General features: G+C 38.2%; 1 long non-coding RNA gene across 3 annotated transcripts in view; it reads left to right on the top strand.

The window, feature by feature from the left end:
* LOC113983756 overlaps window positions 1-20,118 on the top strand; it is a 120,673-nt gene that overhangs the window by 79,174 nt on the left and 21,381 nt on the right. For all 3 annotated transcript variants that reach the window (XR_005564151.1, XR_003539211.2, XR_005564148.1), the window contains one exon: window positions 15,443-15,490. This is a non-coding gene — a long non-coding RNA (uncharacterized LOC113983756). The remainder of the gene's footprint in view (window positions 1-15,442; window positions 15,491-20,118) is intronic.

The following is a 20,118-nucleotide window of genomic DNA, read 5'->3' as shown; positions in this document are numbered from 1 at the left end:
CCAAATATTCTGACATATCTGTGGAAGGGTGGTGTTATATTTCTTAGAGCTATTCTTTGAAGCTGAATGGCAGATTTCTGTGTAGAAAGGGGAATTTAGTATTCTTGGTTGGTTGGTTTGTTTTTTTTTCAAATAAGCTAAAAATACAGTTAATTTGAGGCAGCAAAAAACCTTTGCCTTTCAGCCACTAACACTAAGGTTAGCCCATATTTTACAGAACTTTTGCAAGCTAGCCTGAAGTCTTTGATTAATGTCAGAATCTCCTTTCAGTTTTTCTCTGAACACATTACTTTAAAATTTGCATAATTGTTTAAAGTTGCACATTTTGCTGATAGTGCCCCTATTAAATGATAGAAGAAAACACAACATTACATTACATCACCGACAGGATCAAAACAGAAAGTGACACTTTTATGCAGTTGTGTATTTTGTGAATCAGGGCAGTAATTGGAACATATTAACGATTTCCTTGGCTCCCCCCTTAGCCTGCTCCGCCCCTGCTCCCCCTGAAGCCATCCATGTAAACTCTGAGGATATTTACCACACTTTAAGCTGTCCAGTTCTATGTAGCTCCTTGTAAAGTAATTTGGACTGATGATTCCTACTTGGTGAGACGTGCTCAGACATAAACTTACACATACACATAACAGCACAGAAAGCATGAACCTGTTAAGGATTTCACCTTTTAAGAAATGACAGAGTAATTACAGGACAACATGTCCTTCATGAGCAAAAACAACTAAGCCAAAGTGCTTTCAAGGCTGGCATGGCCTACTTCTCTTCTAGCAAGCTGCATAAATCATAAACTGCTAAGGGATTGATTCATACACTGAGTGGTAACTATATAATGGTGTATATAAATGTGTGAATAACATACATGTATGCTGAACTGAATTCAGTTCTTCATTGCAGCTTGGCAACAGAACTGAGTTGATAGAGCCCAAACCCTGACTTTGTATAGATACAGAAAATGTAGAGGATGAACCATGTGCTTCCTTAATGAAGGGTAAATAAGTTATTCCATTTTCAGACCTCTTCAGGAGGGGATTGTGATAGTAGGTAAGTTGGCCTTAGGCAAAACTGAGTGTGTTAGAAGTTCTCAGTCCTGGAATTATTGTTCCTGGCTTTAAAAAAGAAATAAAAAAGAGGGTCTATCATCTGATTTTGCCTGTTTGGGGGTGAATAGGCATGGAAGTGTTGACTTTTGCAGTATTTAAAAGAAAATATGCCTTAGTTAAAAATAAAAACAGCCCCAAAATAGGAGTGTCATCTGGCTTTTTGAGTTATCTCTTGCCTCTCACGGTGTCTTTCTGGTGAATAAATTGTTAAACTTCCTTGTATGTCTTTATGACCTAGAATCTTTCAGGTGCTGCAGATAATCTATATTAGTGGGATGATGTTTCTTTCTCTGAACACTTTAACTGGACAGATTGCACATATGCTCTAGTATTACCAAAGGCCAGGTGAATCCTGAAGAGTTGTAAGCAAGGGTAACTCAACCTCTGAAGGTTATCCAGAGATTTAAGCTACATGAAAATTATGCTTGTTGGAAATACCTACTCCTTCTTTTTCTTGCACGTAATGTTAGGGCCATGGTTTCAGAGGTACACTTAATAGGCTTCTCTCTCTGTACGAAAAACCTTTGCCCCTTAATACACAATGGCACATTGGTTGGTCTAGATAGCTAACATTTGCATGCATAGGCAGTAGATTCTGTCATTTATGCCTGTAGATAATAGAATTTACATGCACAAAACTCATTTGGACTTGGCCTCAGAACAGATTGGGAGGACAGGTATTTAAGATTTGAGGGACAGATGCACAGTAGGGGCCTGTTGGGGTAAATGATGGTTGAGTCTGGAATATTGAAATGGGAATGCTAAGGAAAGAATGGAGATAGTGCTCATCTGTGTTTGAGTTGTGCTGAAAGCAGAAAGAGTTTATACAAAGAGCAAGGCAAGAATGATATCAAAGGTCACCTTTCATTGTGAAGAGAACTCTAACTCGAAACATGAAATTTTCTTTTCTGAAATATGTTTTTGCCCTATGGTCTCTGTCCAGTGATGGCCTTTAATCCGTCTTTCATGAAATTTCAGCCAGAGCCTAGTACTTCATGTCACTGATACCAAGTAATTTAACAGAGATTGTAGACATGTAAGGGTCAGTCCTTCAACTGGAGTGAGTTTTTTAGACTCACTGAAGTAAATGCAGCAATGCTGGTTTTGTGCCAGCTGAGAAAATCTGCTCAAACATTTAGATTGTTTCAAAATTACTACTACTTGTAGAGTGTCCTTCTATTTTATTTTGGTCAGCCAAGAATAATACTCCAGTTCTGAATTTTGGGGACATCTTTTACAGTGTAAGAGAAAGTTGGTATCCAGATCTAAATGCTTACATTTGAAACCCCAGCTAAGCAAGGCTTGTCACCTACTACAGGGCCACAGCACAGAGGAAGGTATCATCTGAAACCACACTGTGAAAAGTGTTTTACATTTTAATATCACAGTGGTCACTCAGCCTAACCCAGACCCACTTTTTGCTTAAATAAGAGCTCACTGAAATTCATATGAGTTGCATTGAAGTCAATTGGATCTTTTTCTGAGTGAGGAGAAAATTCTCGTGGCTCTGTTTTGGTGCACTGACTGTGTAATATCAAGGCCTCTGCAGCAATGCACTTAAACACAACTGGGTGAAATATGGAGAGAGCAAAAGTCTTAATTTCAGATTTCTCGGGTTTGTCAGATTATGTTATATAGTATCAGCTTGTTCTGTGAAAGCTGAGGCCACAGGAGTCCCATTACATTTTTTGGGCAAGATCCTTGGATGATGTAAATTGGTGTAGTGCTACTAGAGTAAGTGTAACTGTGCTGATTTCAGTAGCTCAGGATTTAGCCCACTAGGTCTGAGATAGCTATAAAACCTCACTGTGCACTTTGAAAGTTGTACCCCATAAATGCTTCTGCAGCGCAGTTTTTTATAGTGTCTATCAGAAACGCACTTTGTGGCTTAAAAACACTAACTAACCAAGGTCAACTTTCTGTCATTCTCACACCATAACTGTTAATACTAATAAGTGGGGGTTTAAGTGTACTGTCTCTTAGCGTGTTTGATCTTTATTTTTAGTTTGTCATTCTGAACTATTTGTATCTTGGACCATTTTTGTAAGTATACAAACATAAAGAGAATGTCACTAGCAGTGACTATCTCAGTGCCCTGTGTAGTAGAGTATCTTTCTCTGAAAATGCACGAGTTTACTTGCACAAAAGTGCCAGATACGTATACACATGCACACACAATTAGTCTACAGTAAGTGTCCTCAAGCACCCACATTTCTTTTTCACTTGGTAACTAATGAAATGACATTTTTGCAAGAAAGCGTTATGTCTCATCGTGTTAGCTGTTGCAGTGTGTAATCTGAACTCCATTGCATTCATTGACTGTGCCAGTGCTTTGGCATTAAGAGCTGAGGTTGTTTTCCCGACAGACAGGAAAGTGTTTTGCAACAATTACCTTATAAGTAGATTTGTTTTTGCATAGGGAAAGAAATCATACTAAGTGAGCTATGGAAGCAGGCATCCATGTGCTTTTCCATTAGTATATGGCAGCTTGTATTTTTGTAAACACAAAGATAATGTAAGAGAATCCATTTTTTCAGTTACACAAACAGTTCAAAAGAGATGAACTGAAGAGATTTGTGATGAAATGGCTTCTAGCAATCTTTAATATTTTGCGGTCATCTTTCGGGGGGAAAACCCCCCAGCTTCATTCCCCTGTTAATCTTTTTCCCTTGAGAGGCTGCCGGCTCTGGCTCCGATTTCAGCTACGAATTAGGCTGTGAGTAGGTTTGAACTTGAGTGTCTTCAGAAAACCCAAGGAGAACAATAGCGGCTTCACACTGTGTCATGCTTCAGCTCCAGTGAGTAATGCTAAATTGCTTGCATTGTCACAACCACATGCTTCCCTTGATGATCCTAATGGGTCCCTGCAGATCCAGTGGGGATCACAACACTGGCTGCATACATTTTTTAAGATTGTTTCAAGATATCATGGAACACATCCAGAACCCAGAGTGATGTTTTCTTTGGGGCCCCAGACCATGGAATGTTTAATTACTGATGCCATTACTAAAAATAGCCATAGGAAAAGGCACGAGTTAATCTTTTAGAGAAATGTTTGGGGAATGGGGGTTAGGGCAACTTGTTTTAGAGCATTATTTCCCTAAAGGTTAGAATCTATATAATTATAATAAAATTATAAAAAAGGATTGTCTGCCTTTTTGTTTTGTATTCAGACCGTGGGAGCATTGTACCCTTATTAAGTAGGCATTGCTGTTTCTAACTTCTTGTATATTTTTCTTAGCCCTTTTATTTCATAAGCTAATGTTCAGCTAGCTTGTAAAATTTTGATTGTTTGATGCCAGTTTCAGAGGTGATGTGTAGTTTGGATTTCCTTGCATTTGCTCAGATATAATGAACCCAAATTATGGCTAGTGGGATTTGTAAGCGTATTGCAAGCTGGGAAGGAATCTAAGTCAATAAGCGTAAGGCGATCCACAAGGTATCACGCCTTGAATGCAGTGTATACTGAGAGCATACTCTGCTTTAACTTTGATGACTCCTAGACTCTGATGAACTTTTGGGTTAACTAGAGTTGCAATGACCACTAGATTTTTATTCCTCTTTCCTGTTGAAGCTCAAATATTTGTCTTGTGACACCTTTTCTTATTGACTTGCCTATCTGTAGTTTAAATTACTCAGCTAGCAGCAATAATTAGATTTTTACATTCCTGAATACAGATCTGTGTCAGAAGACTCAGGAATATCAGACAAATGAATTTTCAAAATAAGCCAACAGCTGAAGAAATAGAACTAGCCTAGTGACCCAGTAACATGTCTCCACATCTCTAAAAGTTTTTGAGAACTTGTAAAATTCAAACTGCAACTGAAAAGCACCATGTATCCCCAGGCAGCCTTAATTTGCATGATCAGCACTTACTCAGCAGAGTACCATAGGTATATGAGACCTTGGTGTATTAAGTGGGTCACATTTAACTGTCCTTGAACAATTTCTCCTATGTATTAAACATAAACAAGCTTTTTGTCATATTCAGCATCACTGTTTCTCTTTTCTCCACACTTTCTTTGATACACGGTAATTTTTCTATAGGAAATTTTAAAGGGACACAGTGAATATGTGATGCCACTTCCCTCCCATAGTCTTGTTTAAGAATTCTGCACTTCTCTCATTTCATATTCCTTGTGATTTTTTTTTCCCCGAGAGTTGGATAATTCCATTTGAGCAAAAATTTAAATTAAAGTTGATTTTTATAGCTGAGAATTGTTGGACAAATTACACAGTCTCTTTTAGTTTCCTAAATAGCCTTTGGAGTCTGACTGTTCTTCTTCTGTCATGTAAATACCCTGTCATATAAACCCAATACCCATGATCATTGTCTGTTGGTAACTGGAAAGAAGATGCAAGAGACCACTGGATTTCAGAAGCTGCAGAGGGAAACTGTTAGCAGAGTTCAAATGTAAATAAAAGTGGCAGGAAAATGTTCTTTTCTCTTTCACAATAAAATCCAAACCAGTCCTTCTTTAACACCCTTTGGTGTTTTCCTGTTAAATAAAAGGCTTCTTTATGTTACGAGAGATACCTTTCTGCCCATTAAATAACCTTTTCAATAGCATCCAGTAAACCTTTCTTGAAAGCTAGTGAGTGGTTTTACACCCTGAACAGTTTTGAACAGAGCTCCATGAAGTCACTGTATGCTATGCCAAAATGTAAAACTTGCATTCAGCGAAGATAAAGAAGAGGAAGAGAATGAAAAAAAAAACTTTTAACTTACATTACACAAAGAAAGCTTTTAAAAGCATTATTTTTAGGCATGCTATTAGCTTTGATGTAATTAGCTTGCTGTTAAAACTATTGCACACTAATGTCTGAATGAAAGGTGCTATAATTAAATTATACATTCTATTTGCAGTGCCTTTCTATTTCACAGATTTGTAAGTCTACAGTCCTGCATATGCAAAAAATCTGGGTTTAAATCACCCATTTTCCAAATCCCATATATTGTGCAAGCTTGGATGTCAAAATTGAGCATTACTTTCTGTGAAATATAGGGTGATGTATCAGCAAAGAACCAGGTTTGTTCAAGATTATTTGAAATTTGGCCCATTCTGTGTGAAAATCTAAATACATTAAAAGATTTAATCCTAGGGGAAATGGACATTCCAAATATATACAGGACCTAAAGATCTCTGAAGATAAAACCTTGAATTTTCAGTGTCTGGGTTTGAAATAACATCTTTAAAAAACCCCCTCAATTCTTTCAATTAATATATTTTTATTTTTTTTTTTAAGGAAAGTCTTAGTATTACTCACATTCTTTAACAGAGGGTTCAGAAGACACTTTTACTGACAAATTACCTTTAAGGACTCTTTTGAATATATTACCTCCACAGTGTTCTTAAATTTGACTGTCTTAAAACAGTCAAATAAGTTGGATAACTCCCTTCAATGTGTTTTCAATTGCAGATCATGGGACTTTCATCCAACAATTTTGAAGAGATAACTTTTAATTACAGTAATAAGAACCACATGGGCAATGATTGATGCAAACCTGATGTGTTCTCTGACTTTATTAATCTTTTTAATTAGAGGCAAAAGAATGCTTTATCTGTTGAGACAGAGAAGAGATGAGTTGTGATGATCTGCTGCACTTTTATGACTTAAAAAAATTTGATTGCTCCCCAGAGGTGTGTGTTTACCTGGGTACAAAAGGTGAGAGGAGCTTGCACATTTTCTCTTCCAGCTTTGCTTACCCTCAGCTCTGTGTGGTGTCCCATATGGCACCATACTGTTGAGATTATGGTACTCTCATATTAGTTTCACTTCAGTTCTACAAGCTGCTTATAAGGAGAGTTTACAAGCTCAATTAGAGGACAAGAAAATGAGAGGCAGTTTAACACCACTATATGAGCAGTTGCTTGCCAAAGGATAGATTGTATGAGATGTTGAGAGTGAGGTGTCTTATTCTTTAACTCTCCTTAGCTTTAGGAGCTAAGACAGCTTAGCATGTCTTGGGTCCACTGTGGCTGTGGTTTGAAGCAGTTGTAGTGTAGGATGGTGTGAAACACAAACGGGATGATGTCGATTCAGGTGCTAATGTGGGTCTTTGAAACAGATACTGTGAATATTTTACCTGAACTGGCTCAATGGATTCGCTTGCTTTGAGTGTACAGAAGGTCAGATTCATTTGCCTCTGTGGCTTGAGATACTTTGCACACTTACAGGTAAGGTTTAGGTTTCACATGTTTGCCTGGAGTTTTTTGTTTTGCAAGCACTCTGAGTAGGATTAATGGCTGTGATGCAAAAACAGCACAGAGGCTTTTCCCATTTACTAGTGTTGTGATTTATTCTTTCATATTATATAGTGCCAATAGTGTACCAGGTGAGTTACTAACAAGTAATGGTGAGGTCTCTCCTCTAGAAGGTTCATATTCTAACAAAAAATGTGACATCTTGGGGCTCTGTAGGCAGGCATGAAGGCAATAAAATATCTGGACAGGGAGGGAACAGAAAACTTATGCACACAAGATGTCAAAGACATCTATATCAGCACAGAAATTGGTGAAACTTCACAAAATGTTCTGTAAACTAACAAGGAAAGAAAAGCACATGCTTTTGAGACCTGAAATTCTGTAAGCCTCCTGCACTGCTTCAGCAATAGCATGTAAATGACATGGATTCCAGCCAGTGTTGTGGCTTGGTAGTCTGTGCTCACATGTTAGGATGCTGACTTTGGGCCTGATCCAAACGCCTTTGAAGTCAGTGGAAGACTTTGAACTTCAGTGAGTGAGCTGCAGAGGTGTTTTGAGGTGCTTTCTTGTGCCAGCCAATTTGGAAATATCAGTGAGAACAGAGAAGGGGAGAAGTTCGGTTTCCTATACCACTATATCAACTCAAAGAAGGTAAAGGGAATTTTTTTTGATTGTTATTATTTTTAAGAAGTATTTGCCAAAATATCTTTATGCCTGTCACCACATAAGAAAATGGACTGGGTTTGGGATAGGGGATGTAATGAAGAGAGAAGGGCAGTTTGTTGAGTGGCCTCACTTTGTGAATCTTTATTTGTGTGGTAGAAGTGGGCATGCAACTCATCATTTATATAAAGGTTACGTCAGATATGGTCTGCTTTAAAGCCATTTCAGACAACCTTTAAGTAGACCTACTAGCACTCAGTGCCATTCAAACTGTGACCTTGTCTGCAAGTTAGTTCCCTGTGATTGCTTAAGTGGTGATACTTGCAGCATAGAACTGGAAAAGTTAGGCCAAAAAAAAAAAAAAGAAATTGGTCTTGCATTACACTTACTGACAAAATAGTTGTTTCAGCCAAGCCCATTCATCCATCCTGGGTCTGGACACAGTAACTCTCTAGAACTGCTCTGTAATGTAACAAGAGTGGCAGGAGGGAGTTGAAATGCTCAGAAAGCCTACATTTGTTTCAATCTGTCACACTCAGCACGAGGATGTATGGTGAAAGCATGGAGAGAATATTGCATTTTGGGATTCCTAGAAGGGTGCCCTGGCATATATTCCTACACACATGTTTGTCATATCTAAATTATTGAGCAATTGAATTTAGTAATGATGACTATGAATTAACCATCTGTCAAAGATAAGGAATATCTGCTTTAACCCTCAGGCTGCCACACGTGCCTTTATACGGTGCCCACAGCATTCCTTTGGTTGCCAAAGTGGAAGTGTGGCAGCACCCTGTGGAAGGGTGGGAATCCATTCCCTTCCACTTTCTGGAAAATAATTATAATTTTGCTCATTTGTTTCAGCCAAACTTTAGCAATATCAGAATTGTTTCTGCAGATTGTTTTGATTTTGAAAAAGAATGAATACTTTATGCTGCAAATACATTTCAGCTTTTAAGATCTTTTTTACTTATCTTTAATGTTACCTGAGAAGGGATGTACATAGAAGACTTAGAACTGAAAACTGTTGGATTTTCTACTTAAATTGCCCTCCATCCTCCACTTCAATCCATCATCTAAATGAGGCAGTGTATATCTTTAAAAATGTTGTTCTACTGTATCTTCAAAGAGTCCACAGTAGTTTAGAGATCATTTGCCAAATGTACTTCCTTGCTGTGTACTTCACCCCTAAAAAAAGCTTCTAAGGGAAAAAATTTAATAACTAATTTAGAAAGTTAGCAGGCTAACTGGTGGTCATCAGTGGTGGGATTTGTTTTGTTTTGTTTTGTTTTTTCCTGCTTAGATTGAACTTGTTTCTAAAATCTCTTCTTCCACGGATTACTAGTCTCTATTAGATTTTTCTGTAAGTACTAGTTAAAAATTATAATGATAGTCCCATTAATTCCATCTTGAGCACTGGCTGGATGATATTATGTGGATGTAACTACTAGGCCTGTTTTAAAATATGTATATATAACATATATATTATATATATACTATATATATATAAAATACAATATATTTTATATATAATATAATGTTTAGGGAGAATATTTTCAACAAAACCTATCTATTTGTTTGCTGAGTCTTTATTGAGACAACCTTCACAGAGGCTGTCAGTAGTGTAGGAAATGGGTGTCTGTAGCATGCTGGAAAATGCAACTTATCCCTGGATAGTTTGGTTTGAGAGTAGGGTTTTGGTTTTGTTTTCTTTCTTTTAAAAGTGAGCTGGTTTCCCTGCCCCCTTGCTCCTTTTCAGTCTTTTCTGATGATCTTAAGTTCTCCTAACTGGTCCACTTTGACCTTATAACTTGTAGAAACATCCATATGGAAAACATCAAGATGCTTAATGACTTTCATGATTTCTTTGGGAGGGGAAGAGGGAGCAGGGGAAACAAAGTTCATTCATCGTACAATAAGCTCATTGGTATAACTGAAGTGATCAGTCTTCTCACCTGTCTCCCACGGTAGCAGCCTCCTTGTGGCTTGGGAGCAAACAGCTGACTGGGCTGAGGAGAAAGGTTCTTCATCCCTCGCCATGGGCTGTGAAAATCTGAGCAGGTCAATGGCTGCTGATAGTTTTACCAACTTGCAGAGTTCCTGTGTATCTCCAGCTCTGTGCATCATCTTTGGAAGAATCATCTGCTCTCTGTTTGGAGCGGTTTCATGTCCCTTCTGCACAGCTTGGACTGATGATCTAAGCCCAAGCATCTAGCAATAACTTGCAGTACTTTCTCTTTCCATAATGAGAGATTGCAAATGTGCTGTCATCTGCATATTGCAGAGTCTGCTCAGTGACTATCTAGAACTTCCCTCAGGTTCAGATCGGAATTTCTCCATTTCCACTTTGCAAGGCTGTGTTGCTTCTTAATACCCGAAGAAAATTCTGAAATGGAAAGAAATACAGGCAACAGAAAAAGAAATAGAACTTTTCAATATCAGCTGAAGTGATCACAGGTTATGGGCTATGTTTTTAAAAGATTTCTCTCATTTGTTTCATGAAGAGTCACATTCCTTAAGTGGTTAATTTGGGCCACACTGTGCCTTATGTTTCAACAATAGTTCTTGCTAATATACAAGAATGTAGCTTTGTCCTGCAAAATATTGTACAATACACTCCTTTAAACAGTCTTTATCTTGCAGTTTTAGCCTTCCCCCACCCCCCTTGAAATGTAGGTGGTCACCCAAAGTAAACAGAATTCCTTCTACTCCCTCCACATCTGCTATGTGTTATCTGGCACTCACCTCTGACCCTGATATTCATCATAAGAATAAGAATTGCATCCTATTCAGCTGCTTGTGTGCACTTTAGCTCCAGTGATCACTGGCTGTTGAAACAGTATGTGCTGGGAGGAGAAATTGCTGAGACAGCATCGGGGTATTCAAACTGGACTCTCCATTTTCTTGTGCACTTCTGGATAATTAAACAGAATTCTAGAGATGAACAGGTCAGCACAGTATACTGGGGGACAGACCTTGGTATAATTTCAGATTGTACTGGCTAGTGACTGCAATGAAACAAGTTGGATACTAACTCTTAATGAGAAGGATTTTTGAATTCTGATTGCAAGCCACTGTATCAAATGACATTATCCATCTTCATAGAGAGACAATATGGAAGCAGTAAGTTTAAAAGTATGTTTCTGATGCAAACTTCTGTTCATTTAATAACACCATCCTCCATGTCCTAGTATCATTCAAAGAACTAAGTAAATTTTGGTGTGACTAAGAGTTTTAAAATCTGATCCTAAATGTGAGGATCCACATTTTAGGCAGAATACAGGTCTGGTCTCTGTGACCCCACCAAATGGAACCCCTCTGAAATTTACCTTTTTCACAAGGATGATCAGAATTACCTTTTGGACACTGTGGAGGAAGAAATAAAACTGCCAATTTCCTTGCCAAGGGTGGATCGATTAAAACTTTGGGAAATTTATCAGCCTCCCTACCCCATCCCAAATCCTTTTGATTTTCAGAAAAAAGATTTGGCAACTAACAATGTTGTGAGACCAGCGTGGTTTACCGGCTGCCACCACTGCTCTTTGGTGCTGCAAGACTGCTTACAGTCAAACAAAACCAAGACCTCCTTGTACCAACATTTTAGGCCGATCTCTGTCATCCCAGTGAAAGCTGAACCAGCATTGACACTTCTATTCAGAGGGCCATCATGTGGCTTACAAGCATCTAGTAATGCTCAGTGATACTACTGATTATCAGGATTTGAATAGATTTTTTTTCCCTTTAAATTGGTTATGCTTCTTCACTTGCCAAGTTTGTTTCCTTGAGCGTATCTCTATTTATATTTAGCAAAATTAACAAGGGATGAAATAGGTGCCGAGGATGTTAATTATGTAATTATACGAGCAAAGACATACCGTGTAATGGGCAGAGAAGAAAAATGACAGACTTCACATGAAGAAATTAAATCCCATGTTACATTTTTTATTAGGGTTCTGATTTTTACAGTGTTGCCAGTGGTCACTGGTGACCTCAAATGTAAGGGTGAAGAGTTTTATTTCTTGTTTGCATTTATTTAAGTATGCACATGTACATCTGATATGTATACACATTAGTTGGTTTTTTTATCAGCAGAGTAAAATATGGGAGGCAGGATTCTCATGCAGGAAATCATTTGTTTGAAAAAGACTGTAAAGTGAAATGAAAAGGATCGTATGAACCTTGGTGGTATCTAAGTGGTTTCAGTTTGCACATTGTTAAAAATCATGCAGTGTCCTTTGGTGCCCTTTCCATCTTGTTTATTTTAATAAAGAAGACCAGTTAGTCTGAAAGGTAGTTCTCTATCGGAATTGACTTCTGATCACTCTATCACTTCACAATTCCTTATACATCAGGAACACTTGAAAGTGAATGCACATGTTTGTGAGGATTTTTCTTTTCCTCTGGAGAGATTCAATTATTTATGCTAGAATTATTCTTATTGTGAGTTATTTTTATAATTGAATCAAAACTGTGTAGGCTGATACAGCCCCAAGTTACTGTTGTGATCTGAAAAATCCTCAAAATGGCTGAATAGAATAACTTTGTCACTTGTTTGTCATACCAGTTATGACAATGGGTCATTCCATAGATGTCTAAAATGATCTTTAGCCACGTTTTATGAAGCCAGAACTGTAATCCAATAACAATTTTCTGGCTAAGTGCTTCTCAGTTGCCACTGGGGACTATCTGCATCACTGTTGCTGCTCTTAAAATGAGTTTAAGTTAAAAGGACACAAATTTCATATTTCTTTCCTTATTTTCTTGAGAGTAATCTAAGAAAATAATATTTTAAATAATTGCATTCTGGTTCCTGAGGGACATCAGCATAATTGCATTGAGGATACCTTTATTTTTTTATGCATTTATTTATTAAGAAAGAACTACATTCCATCTGTAAACCAAGCAATTGGTCCACTGGCACAAAACAATAAAGCAATGAAACCTCTAGTTCATTAAATTGGAATATGGGGATTGAATTACTAATTTAGCTTGGTTTAAATTTCATGTTATAAATTATAGGGTTCTAAGATGTAAGGGAAAAATGTATCCCGAGATGTAGACTACCTACAGTTTCAGCCAGGAGCATTTATATAAGACTCAATGGAGATGAAAGAGGGAGAGGTATTGAAAACCAAGACTGGCTGGCGTGGTTCATCGTTGGTGGGCACATCACAGAAGGCACAACTGAAAAAAAAAACCAAACAAACCAAGAGAACACAAACCCTTATTTAAATTGAGAGTACTCTGTATGGGTTAGTTTTAAATATGGATAGTGTGAAATGCTGGTTTGTGAAACTCTGCAACATGAAGGTCAGGTAACAGAAGACGTGAACAATGAGAAACAGAGATGCTTCATAAACCTTTGGTGGTTTCATTTCATTCCTATGTTATCTCTCCCAAAACCCACTCTAGTGTTTTATTCAGTGTAATCTTTTATTCAAAACTTTGTTATGAATTTCAGTCTGCTATTAAGCTTGATCGTTTTAGCTTGATTTCTGTGTTTAGCAGTCTCTCTCTGGAGCTGCCTGTAGAAGTAAATACAAAACCTGTATAAGATAATATGTTCTCTTCAGAGTTACTATGTTGACTGGATTTCTACTATTGGGACCTAGTCCTTTGATTTAGGAGTTGAAGTATGAACTGGCTTTTATTTCAGCCTTCAAGACCTCAGGCAAGTCACTTTCTGTGAACAGTGTGTGCCTCAGTGTTATTCTTCAAAAGCTGTATTCATTTCCTTCTGGAGTAACCCAAGGTGTTTCACAAAGGCTGCCCCCAGATTTTCTGGGGAAATATTAGCTAATCTTTCCCTTCCTTACAAAAAATGGGTAATCTAAGCCACCTGTACAGTAATCTGTCGTGAATATTCAGGAACTGACAATTGATTTAATGAATTTGAGATGATGTGATGTTTCCAGCATTGCTGCAGTGGAGCCACACTTACTATGAACTTAAACTGCCTCTCTCGTTCTTCCACTCTGTGGGGTATTGTTTGGAAACCAAATAAACCCCGCAGGGTATTTGTCTCTATTCTGTACCATATCTCACTTTTTACAGGATTTTAAGGAAGTCACTACAGTAAGTAATTTAACACATCTATGAAATAGCATGTGACGTGCTTGTTTCACAGTCTTGCTCAGGTTGATGGGGCTATTTGCCTGCTAGAAGTGTAGGCTTTCTTTGCAGAAAACTTATCAGTTATTGGATTACTGATTAGCATATTTTGAGCCACCATTAATTCCAATACATAAAATTAAAAATCAAGGTTCTTCCAGGTTAAAATTTGCACTTGCTTCATGGGAGAGGTGATTTCAGTTTCTCTGTCCACAAGAAGTGGCCTGCTCTGCTCCAGCTTGGAGTCAGGTGAAGGCTATAAGCCCTCAAGCGAGTCAGCAAGCAGTGAGGCACTTTCTTGAGTACCAGCTCTCAGCTCAAAGCAAGGCCAGCTTGGATCAGGTTCCTCAGGGCTACTTCTGTCAAGTTCTGAAAATCTCCAGTGGCAGAGATTGCACAGTCTCTCTGCCATACATGTTCGTATTTTATTGTCCTAATGATTTTTTTTACTTTTAACAATATTTAATTGCAATATTCCTTGTTGCAACTTGGTGTCCATAATCTCCCATCCTGTCACCTGTGCACCTCTCAGAAGAGTCTGGTACACTCTCTCTCTCTCTCTCTCTCTCTCTCTCTCTCTGTAGTTATACTACTTACTACTTCAGACTGTGTTTGAGACCAGCTAAAGTTGTCTTTGTTTTGGTGAACCTTCTCTGTCTTGCAGAGGTTCAGAATTTTAAAGAAATAGTATTCTGCCTTTAGTAGTTGGACCTTTATTTTTAGTATTTTGTTAAACCTCATTTAAACTTGATTGAACAGGTTGAACTTCTGTGTAAGAATCAGGTTTTCTATTTCAAGGTCTGCAATGTGGGCACCCTTGGGCTCTGCAAGTTGTATAATTTGGATTTAATAATCATATTATTGAAAGCTGGTTTATGAAGGGCAGGCTTTTGCAGGTTATACTTTTGCTTCAAAAACTCATGACACTTTGAGTGCATTATCTCACTGAAACTGTGTGTATTTCCCTTGAGGCAAAGGCTGAACACCATAAACGTTGATTGTTTCCAAAGGCTTAGGGAAGCCCAGGGACCCTGAGCTCTAGTTTATGCTGATTGTCCATAATGTATTTGAAGCTTATCTTTCTATACCTCATTGACTCACAGTATATAATATGTTTGTATAATATGAAAACTGTAAATGGGAGAAAGGTGCCAATTATTGAACATGAAACAGATTTCAGGGTGCTAAGACATTAATTTTTCATTACGGATCTGTCCTTGCTGTTTCTGAGTTCTGCCAGGAGGATAATACTAGAAGATTTTATGTGTACTTGGCTGGACAAGATATTATTTAAGTAAGTTTAATTACTAACTATCTGTTTTGTTTCTGTGGGTTTCTTCTAGTGCTCTCAAATGGGAGATAATCTGATCTGAAGAGTATTTACAGCCCAGGTAAGTCACACAACTGATTATATGCAGTTTTTGGACAGTGTTTATTGATGTGAAACTGACAATCTGCAGATCAGCAGAGCAAGGTCTGGTGCTCTCGAACTGCTGGGAATGTGAGAAATACAAAGTTGGAGAATACAGCACGTAACTGTGAGTCATTCTAATGTTGACAGACCACTTGCAAGACATGAAACCATATCAGAGAAATGAGTCCTTTTTTCCATATCAGCTCTCTCCTGAATCTCTTCATTGAAACACAAACTTCCAGGTCTTTAAGTCATCCTCACATGCCAGATGGAGTTCAAGCAGTTGTTTCCTTAGCTACAGTTTTGTGTATGAATTCCCTTCTCTCTTCTGTGGACATGTACACTCCTACAATCTCCAGTCAGTTGTCTCCTGCCATAGAGAAGTGTAAAAGATGTTTTCTTCCCCTGCCGTGAGAACAAACAAGGGGGTGGATTTATTCTGTTATTTGAATGGGGTTGTTCTCTAACCTGGGAATAATGAGGCAAATTGCTTGAAAAGTAAAGGAAAGAGCTTGCATTTCTCTTTATTGTGTAATAGAAGCTATTTCTCTGAAATATGTTACTGAATTATGTACTTCATAGGTGTGTCTGTGAAGAGATAAGTAGCTGATCATATTGTACGTTTGACTTTAAATGAAACAACAGAAGTGAGTTGATAGATAAATATTGCCTGAGAGTTTTCCCTGTCACTAATTCTTGACAACAGCATATTATCAGATTAGGAGTATTTTAACATCAGAGTAAATTATTGAAAATTCATACTGGACTCTGTGCTCCAAGGAGCTTCCAGTAACCTCAGTCAGATGCAGCCCACCTGGGAGGACCCTGTTGCTTAGCTGCTCGTAATTATGTGTATTAATCCCCTCATGAGTGTCACATGCAAACCACAGCTCCCATTTTCTTTTCCCTTTCCTCACATCATCCTTCTTGTCTGACCAATTTCTGACTTTGTCCATTGCTGCTTTGAAGTGGGTTTGCTCTTTTCAGCTCCAGCACAGGCATTTCTGCATATACAGCTCCTAGCTGTGTTCCATGGGCCTATATTCCTGATGCCTGTGAGGACCACACAAAGCATTACTGTCTGTAGCACAAACTATATGAGAATACATCTGGAAAAGGGAAATATCAGCTACCTGGTACCAAGGAACCCACTGTGGATGAAGAACTATTGTAAGGAATTGTGGCAAGAGGACAAAAAATCTGTCCATTTTAAGTTGCCTTTTTTTTGGTTGGTTGGTTTTTTTACTTTGCCATGACAAAGTAGGAGTTTTAAGCCTACTGCTGGGACATCAGTTACTTCTTGTCTGAGGTATAGTATTTAATATTGAATTATAGTATTGTGGACAGGTTGCGAAAGGGCTCAGTGCTGTGAATTTGGTTTTGTAGCCACGTAAGTGGACTCTCTGCTGTCCTGCATATTTTGCTTAGAGTTCTTTTGTTCTCTACCAGTCATCTATTGGTGACAGGATGGAGTTCAGTTTTCACAGAATCACAGAATGTGCTGAGTTGCAAGGCACCCATAAGGATCATTGAGTGTCAACTCTTAGCCCTGCTCAGGACCATCCCCAAGAGTCATAACGTGTTTTGACAGATGAGGTTCAGGACAGGAGACTGTTTCTCAAGTAGAAGAGATCTGTGGGCATTTGCTGTCCCTGAGGCTGCTTCTGTGCTGTCTACTCTGTCTCTGGGCCACATGTACAGTGTGAGTCCCCTAAATCTGTCGGGACTCTGGAGGAGATGCATTGCTTGTCTCTTAAACACTGTCACAGACTACATGCCGGCTATATCTGATCTGTTAGGCTTCAGACATCCATCAATTCAGTCAGGGTCCTCTTTTGATCCTCACATTGCTTTGTATGGCAGGTTTCAGGGCATCAGAATTGTTACTCAGATGACGACTTGATATCAAAATACAGGTGAAGCACGTAAATTAAGAATACTGGCAGCTAAGAACAAAAAGGGAAAGCAAAGAGAGGATATTGCAAGCATTACTTTAGAATGAGGGGAAAATTGCTTAATGGATTAAGTAGCCAACATTAGAGTAGGAAGGAGATTTAAAAAGTTTGATGTGGTGCACACAAGGACAGTTCTTAAAAACTTAGAAGAACAAGTAATTTGTGCCATAACACACCTAAACCAGATTGTTTCAGCACACCTAAAAAAGGTTGCACCTTTTTTCATGTCGGGAGTAACATTATATATTCAAGACATTTTTTTCCCTGAGAATCTTAAACATAAAACACTGTTCTGCACATTTGTTTTTTATAAAGAGTGGATTTAGAAGGGATGTGGGGCACTGGGTGTCCTTTTTTCTATGCTGATATTATGGAAGCTGCAGTTCTAGTTTTGCTCTGACCCCGTATAAACCATACCAGCATAATGTTGTTCAGCCACTCACATTTTTAAAAATGCATTTGATAGCCTCAGTGTTATAGTTGGGAAAGGCAGCCCTCTGGTTCTGTCACTTCTGTTAAATGGCACTGCTTTAGACTAACTGGCAGTAGGCTTTTTTCTACTCACCAGGATCTCCTCAGTCATCAAAGGCTCCTTCTTTGGCCACACCACAATCATTGTGACAGTTCCAGGTAAGAGTGTTTGGCAGGGATAGCTCAAGGGTCCATTCTTTAGAGAATGTTTACTTTACCTGACATATCTTTCCTGGGTGCCACAGTGATTAGTCATCTGTATATTATTTAAGGGAAGCTAAGGAATACTTTCTTCCATATAAGAAACAGCTAGGGGGGTGTATAATAAAAATAAATAAATAATTAAAACCCATCAGCACTGAAGATGATGTGCTGGGAGAGAATTAAGTTGCACAGCAAGCAAAACACTGTGTAGAACAGTGTGTGCATGTGTATTCTAGGTAGGGCAGAGAATATTGACTGTCATCAAGATTGCCTGAAAATGCTCACTTATAAATTGCTGTAAACAGGATTTTTAAAATTAATTTCTTCACAAACTGTAACCGTTTGGATTGCTAATTTCCATTTAAGGCTTCCTCTTGGGGCAAAACATTTGGAAAGACTATGATCAACATTATTTGGCTGTTTCTGGAAAGGAAGGGAATATGTGTTGCTCTGTATAAAATTTTGAGCATTTTTTTCTCCCCCTGAATTGCATCTTTCTTTTTTTATTTCATTGTATCATCAAAATCATCTGTCAAAATGGGGTTTTCTTTCCTTGAAGTACTGGTTTCTGTTGAGAGAGATGCTATTGTTGCCTTATTCCATGAGCTGAAATGATAGAGATCTATGCAGTGACTCTAAATATTGCTAGTGATGCTATTGAGCCAGAGGCTTATCACTAGGATTCCATGCTATGGCGTTCAGAGCTGGATAGCTATGAATTTTTAGAAACATGGTAATTTACAAATAAAAACTGAGATTATGAGTTGAGAGTTTAAAATCATGATGAAATCTGCTGGATAATGCAAGTACAGTATTCAATGAGCAATTCAAATATTTTGTTCAAGTATTTCAAATCCAATATTTTATGTTTTTGCTCTTTGGTTAAGTGTGTGCCTTCAGGCCCTTTTTAGTGCATGCTTTTCAAAACTTGCTCCAGAGACAGAATTATTAATTTCTTCTTAGTTTTCTGCGTAGCACTCAACACTACAGTGCTTCAGAAACCATTAATGAAGTTATTTTCACAACACTCTGGTGAAATGAGGAGAAATTATTGTCCTCATTTGACAGGTGGAGACTGGGACACAGTAAATCAAAGGACCTACTAATTTGGGAATCCAGTTTGAGGCATCCTGCTCCTATCTTTCCCAGAATATTTAAGGTTGGGTACTGAGCTGAAAGCACAGTAACTTCAGCTGTATTCCTGATGATCAGCAGTTTGAGCAAGGCAGATCCCAGGTTTCAAGCTGGGCATGGAGCACATGAGGAACATATAGTCAATGGATGACCTTGTGTGAAAAGCATGATTTTAAGAAGTTGGTCCTGTATCTCATAGACTTATGACAAAAACAGATGTAGACTGCAAACTCTTTGGGGCAACTTTTAAACTACCTTAAGTAGGAGACTTTTTTTTTCCCTTTCTTCCTGCATTCCTTACTCATTACATAAGTCTGAATGTCAGCTATGCATGGGGCAGCCCTTCTCATCCTCAGGCAGCAGCCTTCTGCCCTGCAGAAGACAATCTGCCCTGCCACAGACAAGTCCATGCCGTGCACTGCATAAAACAGTGACCTTGAGGAAAACTCAGTTTGTGATTATGTAAATGTACTGGTTTTGGTTGGTATAGAGTTAATTTTCTTCACAATAGCTAATATGGGATTAGTTGCATGATGTGTTTAACCAAATGGCAAACTCTTATCCTGTCTTTGATCACAAACACTAAAGTTTGAGGTGTATCACTGGAGAGAACTACGCAGTACTAATAAGATAGTGAGTATACTGTCATAAAATGGCTCTGCATATGTTTGCATAGGCAGATAAAGTATGAACACTGATGATTACCACTTAACTGATTTCCTCCCCTTCCCCACCTCTTGTCCCTTGTTGTATACCTAGATCCCAAACATTGTAGAGTAGGGACTACTATGTTTTGCTTGTAAAGAACTTAGTGGTCTTGATCAAGGGACCTCTGTTGTTT

This window comes from Pipra filicauda, unplaced genomic scaffold, assembly GCF_003945595.2.
Source record: "Pipra filicauda isolate LSUMZ 115617 unplaced genomic scaffold, ASM394559v2 scaffold112_size3218982_pilon, whole genome shotgun sequence".
Classification (NCBI taxonomy): Eukaryota; Metazoa; Chordata; class Aves; order Passeriformes; family Pipridae; genus Pipra; species Pipra filicauda.
This window is presented reverse-complemented; position numbering and strand designations above follow the sequence as displayed.